Below are 6,984 nucleotides of genomic sequence, written 5' to 3'. Positions count from 1 at the left end.
GCCTCCCACCCTCACAGTGGAGAATTTCTTCCTTATATCCAATCTAAACCTGCCCTCTGTCAGTTTGATGCAATTCCCCTTTGTTCTATCACTAAATGTGCTTGTAAAAAGTCCCTCTTCATTTTCTTTCCTTTTCTAATCTATTTATCCTTAATATCCTTAATAGGATTGCATGATTTGGAACATGGTGCAGGAAAGACATCTGAAACCTTTAACATTCCTACAAGTTCTGGGAAAATCAGTGAAAATTGCTGTCCCCAGTGCTGGTGCAGAAGACCAGCTCCATTTCCAGCTTCCAGAGGTCCTGCATGAGGGAACACTACAGATGCTCTGACAGCAGAAGAGCTTTGCTCAGAGCTGAGCCTTGCTCAGAGCAGGACAACATGAACAGAAGAAATAAAAATCGTATTGAATAGGATTTTTTTCTTATAATCTTCTACAAACTACTTCTGGTTCTCCTTTGTGATGAAGTCAACACAGCACGTTGAGAGTGTGCAAGAACTTGGACTTCCCACCCTCAAAACACAAAGAAAACCCCATCCCATAAAAATGGAGAGAGCAGCATCTACCCAGGGGCTGATACTTGACGTTTTCAGCTGCTGTAAAAATGTGCCAAAAAGATGCTGTGCAGCCTAATTGAGGGCAATTCATTTAAAAAGGGTAAATAGTCCTGCCCATACAGTCAGCTGGGGGACCTTGGAGGGCTGTGGCTGGACAGAAACCAAGCCCTGTGCTGCAGCTTTTTCTTTTTTTTGGCTGCTTTTATAACATAATGAATGAAATAATGTAGTCAAAGGCTGTGGTTGTAAGCTGTTGGTGATGGCTTGCCAAGCATACTGTAATAGTAATTAAGACACAAAAGGCAGTAAAAATGTAGATAATTACATCATGTGCAACGTGGCTCAATTGTTCTCTGCAAGAGCCGGAGGAAATTTGCTGAGTGAAGTGGCAAATCCAATTCCTTGGACTGGAGGTTCAGGCAGGTGTTCTGTTTTCCTTCAAAGTATCATATTCTAATGCCTTCGAGAGGTGACGGATCAGAGAGCAGTGATTCCTCCTGGGAAGATCATGTTTTTGAGAAGCATTTCAGTGCCCTGAAACACTCAGAAAATGTTCACCAGCCTCTCTTGGAAGCCAACATGATGAAAGATCCATTTTCCCAATATTGTAATCGGGTCAGTCATTGGTGAGTCTTGCTTTAGCTGAGGGTGAATTACCAGAACGTTGTTTTCCCTCCTGAACTGTGTCTTTTCTGTGTGTGATGTATTTCCTGAGACTGCTGCTTTGGTTTGTGTTGACCTTGGCAGCTTGAAAGCAAACAGCAACTTTGTTTTGCTACTGCAAGTCCTGCAGTTGATCTTGTCAGTAAAAACCATTTAAGTAGTTGGTTTATTATCCAGATAACACGATAAAAGAATTGCTAACAGAGAGTCCCAGGAGTTAAGCATCTATTGCCATAGGGCAGGAAGCAGAGGAAGGTGCTTTATGACTTGTAGCTGCTTCCTGAGTCCATGTTTTTGCAGTGAGTGATAGAAGAATACAAGCATCTCTTACAGTTGGATGAGATCTAATCCTACTGAATGCAAGGAAGTGGGATGCTTGGCTTCTCAACCCCTTTGCAGTAACTTCCCAAGTTACTACCTCTCATTTATTATTGTTTTTATTACTATTGTTGTTTTTATTGTACTTGTAGCTGTATTATTGTTATTATTATTATTATTATTATTATTAGCAGCAGCAGCAACTTTAGCTGCATCCTGAGTGCCAGAGGAAAATCACTGACTGGACAGGGCATTTTTATCCAGACCAAATGCTGAAGCTGGTCATTAGAACTTGACCTCAGACTAACTGTGTGCTAATAATAAAATATTCGTATGTCTGCTGGTGCTGGACAAAAAAAAACCCCAACATTGTGGCCAGGAGCCAGGGCACCACTCCTTTACAAATGAGATAATGCAATTCCATGTGCACTTGTGTGTGAAGTGCAACAGCAGTTTCTCCAGTGCTGCTTCTCCCAGGAAATCTGACCTCAGTGTGGGCACAGGGAGAGCAAAAGGAGGGATACTGGGATATTCAGGACTGTAATTCCACCTTGCTTTACTCAAAAGCAACCCCTGTGCCAGAAGGCCACCAGCTAAGTGTGCTGTGGTGTAACCCTGGTTACATCAGTGGCAGACCTTGCAGCTTCCTTTAGTGTTCATTTTTATGGTGGTTGTCTCAGCAGGATTTAACAGCAAGTTGGAACCACAAGTGATCAACTCAGAGGAGAGAATTATTTTTAATTAGCTGTAATTCAATTTGGAAAGGATTACATCAGTGGTCTGAGGTGATGAATCACTCAGAGCAGCTTATTCCTCTGCTCTCCTGACTCAGTTATCAGAATTTGCCTTCCTCTCTCTGCTACTGTTTCATCATAATTGAGACTGGGACGATGGAGAATTTCCAATCTCTGCCCTGGTGAGAAGCTCCAGGGGTGCCTGACACAGAAAAGAGCCTCTGCCTCAGGAACTGTGCTCTCATTCTTGATGTGTTGTTATTTGGTGTGAAAACTGCCCAGACTGGGAGCTGCCTGCCCCATGGAATTGCAGCTGAGCACGGAGATCACAAGGGGAGCTGGAGGAGGTGGAAGTGAGTCAACTGAAAAGAAAAAGTAAAAGCAAGAATGAACCAGCACTGACTTAAATACAGAGTCTCTCTCCTTGAGACCTTTCTTGATCACCCTCTCAAACTGTGACATGGCACAGTGGACTAGAAATTGTAAGATTGGGTTTCCCTGGTGGAACAGTTCTCAGGGCTGCATGAGAATGTGGTACTGTGGATTACCCTCCCTTGCCCTTCTGATGACTTTGCAGTGAGAACAAAGAGGAAAAGGCAGGTGCAGAAGGAAAAAGCTGTTAAATGAAGTTTCTGCTAACCTGCAGCTTGCTGGAGCAGAGCAGAATGGACACTGCACCATTTCATTCCCTGGAGCTTGGGCAGGAGACAGAAAGATGCTCCTCAGCCCTGCTGAGGAGCTGCAAGGATCACAGGCAATCCAAGCACAGTCTGTTGGCCTCTTTCTCTCTCCACATGCCATTCCACCCTACCACAGGGATTGTGTGACCCCTTCCACTCTGCTCTGCCCTCAGCCAGGCATCACTTGGGTGACGTGTGCCTCTATTTCCCAAAATCCAGCAGTTTTCTGCACTGTTCAGTCTCTGGGAAGCTGGGAAGGCCATGGGAGTCTTCAGAAGACAGCATTTCACCCAAGTGGCAGTATGAGATTGTTTTCACACTAACTGGAGTGTGAATGCAGGGGAAGTGGGGGAGAAGAATTGCTAATCTCATCTGGCCTCCATGTGCTTTGTGCTCAAAATAAAGTCGTAGAATCACAGAATATACTGAGTTGGAAAGGACCCCATCAGGATCATGGAGTCCAACTCCTGGCCCTGCACAGGTCACCCCAGGAGTCCCACCACGTGCTTGATTGAGATCATTGTCCAAACTCTTCTAGAGATCTGTCAGGCTTGTTGCTGTGACCACTCCTCTGGGGAGCCTGTTCTAGTGCCAAACCACCCTCTGGCTGAAAAAATGTTTCCTGATATCCAGCCTAAATGTCCCCTGGCACAGCTTTGTACTGTTTCCTTGAGTGCCTGCCCCTCCTCTTCTCCTCATGAGGATGCTGAAGACCCCAGTGAGGTCTCCCCTCAGTCTCCTCCTCTGCAGCTGAACACACCAGGTGCCCTCAGTGTCCTCACACGGCTTTCCCTCAAGGCCCTTCACCATTTTCTTTGCCTCCTTTGGATGCTCTGCAATGGCTTCATATCTTCCTTATGCTGCAGTGCCCCAAACTGCTCCAATATTGCAGGTGAGGCCCCCCCAGGGCAGAGCAGAGCGGGACAATCCCCTCCCTGATGCCCCCAGGACAGGGTTGACCCTCCTGGCAACCAGGACACTGCTGGCTCAGGGCCAAGTGGCCACCCACCAGGACCCTCAGGACCCTTTCCCAGCACTGCTTTCCACCCTCTCATTCCCAGCCTGTCCGTACATCCAGGGTTGCCCCATCCCAGGTGCAGAATCCGGCCCTTCCCCCTGTTGAACTTCCCATGGTTGGTGATTGCCCAGTGCTCTGATCTGCCGAGGCCTCTTGACCCTCCAGGGAGTCAACAGCTGCTCCCAGTTTAGTGTTGTCCACAAACCCACTTAATGTTCCCTCAAGTCCTGCAACCAAGTCATTAATGAAGGATGTTGGGCCTAAGATGGAGCCCTGTGGAACCCCACCAGTGGCAGGTGCCAACCTGATGTCCCCCCATTCACTGTCCCCCTTTGTGCCCGACCCCCGAGCCAGTTGCTCACCCATCACATAACACAGTTTTCCAGCTGTGTGGATCCTGTGAGAGACAGCATCCAAAGCTTTGCTGAAGTCCAAGGAGATTCCATCTACTGGCTTTCCCGGGTCAGCCAGGTGGGTTACCGTGTCGTGGTCTTCATATTGCACTTGCCGCTCGTGGCCGTGGGGCCTGGCTGGAGCAATTCTCTCTCTGGGTTATGCTCTTTGGGATGTGCCTACCGTGAGGGAATGCTTGGGAGGGCTGTGAAATGCTGAACACGGTGCCAGGACTGAGCTGTGCCCTCGGAGGTGTCTCTGGCAGTGCCCTGGCAGAGTTCTGTCGGAGTCTGGAGCTCTGCTTTTGCTGGAGAAACCCACTGTGCATCCCAGCCTAGGAACACGAAAATAGCAGGCTGTTAACCCACACCTCAGGAGTGGGAATGCTCTTGTAGAGAGTGTGGGAAGCCTCTCACACAAAATTTATTTTTTTTCCTGCTATTCTGTTATTAGTGTTGAAGTTTTTGATAGTAAACAACCCCTTTCATTGCCATTCTCCTGGATCTCATCTCATTTTCAGGCACTCCACTGAAAGCAACCACCTGGAGCACAACCATTTCATCCTATCAATTATTTCTTTTGTGAGGCAACACTACTGTCATTTTTGTTGTAAACATTAAAAAAAAATATGTTCCTTGGTACTTACAAATTATGGGAATCACATTTTTTAATGTTTTGAAACATCAGCTTCATCACAGCTGTAGCAATTTTCTTTGGCTGGGAAGTTTTTTTTCTGTCAATACCTTTTATGCACAAGAGTGCATGGCCTTTTATAAGAGGGAGAAAGGTCTTTTTGAATAAAGGGGATGTTTTTTGTGTCAGGTTTCTTGACCTGTCTCATCAGCACAGCAGACAAAAGTGTTGGTGAAAATCTAATTGTGTGTGGCTATAAGTGACTGAAAACTATCCACAGCAATGGTCACTGGAGAGCTCTTGGAGCTGGAGACACTGAGGAGAGCTGGACACAGCAATCCAGTTGTGTCTCACCAATGGAATCATGAAATCCTTAAGGTTGGAAAAGACCTCTGAGACCTCTGAGTCCAACCATTAACCCAGCACTGCCAGGTCCATCGCTAAACCGTGTCCCTCAGTGCCACATCCACACGGTTTTTTAACACTTCCAGGGATGGTGATTCCACCAGTTCTCTGGGTAGCCTGTTCCAATGCTTGACGACCCTTTAAGTGGGGACATTTTTCCTAATACCCAGTGTAAACCTCCCACAGCACAGAGTAGAGGAGAAGGGTCACCTCCTTTGACCTGCTGGTGACACTTCTCCTAGTGCACCCCGTGGTGCTGCAAGGGCACAATGCTGGAACCCCTTGAGTTGGGTGTCCTCCAGGACCTCCAGGGCATTTCTTGCAAAGCTGCTTTCCAGCTGCTGAGTCCCCAGCCCACCCCAGTACCTGGAGCTGTTCCTCTTCAGCTGCAGGACTTTGCTTTTGCCTTGACTGAATTCCTGAGATTCCTCTCTGCCCATTTCTCCAGCCTGTGGAGCATCCTCTGAATGGCAGCACCACCATCCATCTGGTGTATCAGTGGCTCCTCCCAGTTCTGTATTGCCTGTGAACCTCCTGAAGGTGCCCTCTGTCTCAACCTACAGTCACTAATTAATAGAATAAACAGTATTGACCCCAGGATCAGCCCCCTGGGATATAACACTGATGCCTGGTCTCCAGGTGGACTCATGCCATGAATTACAACCCTTGGGGTTTGGTAGCTCAGACAGTTTTCAATCCACTGGATTGAGGCTCTTGTCAGCATACCAGGACTTTTTTTTGTGCACATGGGGAACTTATTTGGCCCTGTTATCTGGTAGTTGGCAAAGAAACCTAAGTTGGAGACCAAAGTTGTGTCTGTGTGGTCAGCAGAAAGGTGCCCAGGCCCTCAGGAGGAACCAGCATGTCTGCATTGCTTAGAAGGAAAGATGATCCCAGTTAAGCATCTGATGTCACTCTGGGTCAATCTCTGGCCTGTTTTCTCTCTGGGTTTCCGTTTTCTCATTCATCCCTTTGTTGTCTTCCCCCCCAAAATGTAAGATTTTTGGCAAATGCTCTCTGCCAGGTCCTGGCAGAGACAAGCTCCTTACAGCTTTGCAGTATCCATAACTGACCATTTCTGCTCTTCCATCACCTGGTCACTGGTTTTCTCATTGACTTTAGTGGGTTATTCCCAATATACCTCTGGTAAGAGAGGGATTTTCAGCTCAAAACTAGGGTATAATTCTTAAAAAAAACACTAAAACCCACATGTTTTTTAAAGCCCAAAATCTGCCTGTGTGTTAGCAAAGGCAAAGCACATCTTCAGGATTCACCTATGGCAGCATCAGTGGCAATGACTTAATGACATTGAGGACAGAAGTGACTCTCTTTAGCTGCCAGTGCTAAATTGCTTCGTCCCCAAGAGTGACATTTCTGTTTGGGAAATGCATTTTTCCTGCATATTTTGTGTCTTGATTTAATATGAGTATTATCATGCTCACATTATCCGTATGAACTGCCTGTGGTATTAGTTTAAAACAGAAGGACACTTTAATTATGTTTATGGTGGGATGTGGTCAAGTGAGATGTTAATGCTTGGCCAAGAAGAGTTTTCTTGATGCCACTTGAACCTTCATTCT

Source organism: Myiozetetes cayanensis, unplaced genomic scaffold, assembly GCF_022539395.1.
Source record: "Myiozetetes cayanensis isolate MyiCay16 unplaced genomic scaffold, myiCay2020 scf1, whole genome shotgun sequence".
NCBI classification, from domain to species: Eukaryota; Metazoa; Chordata; class Aves; order Passeriformes; family Tyrannidae; genus Myiozetetes; species Myiozetetes cayanensis.
This window is presented reverse-complemented; position numbering follows the sequence as displayed.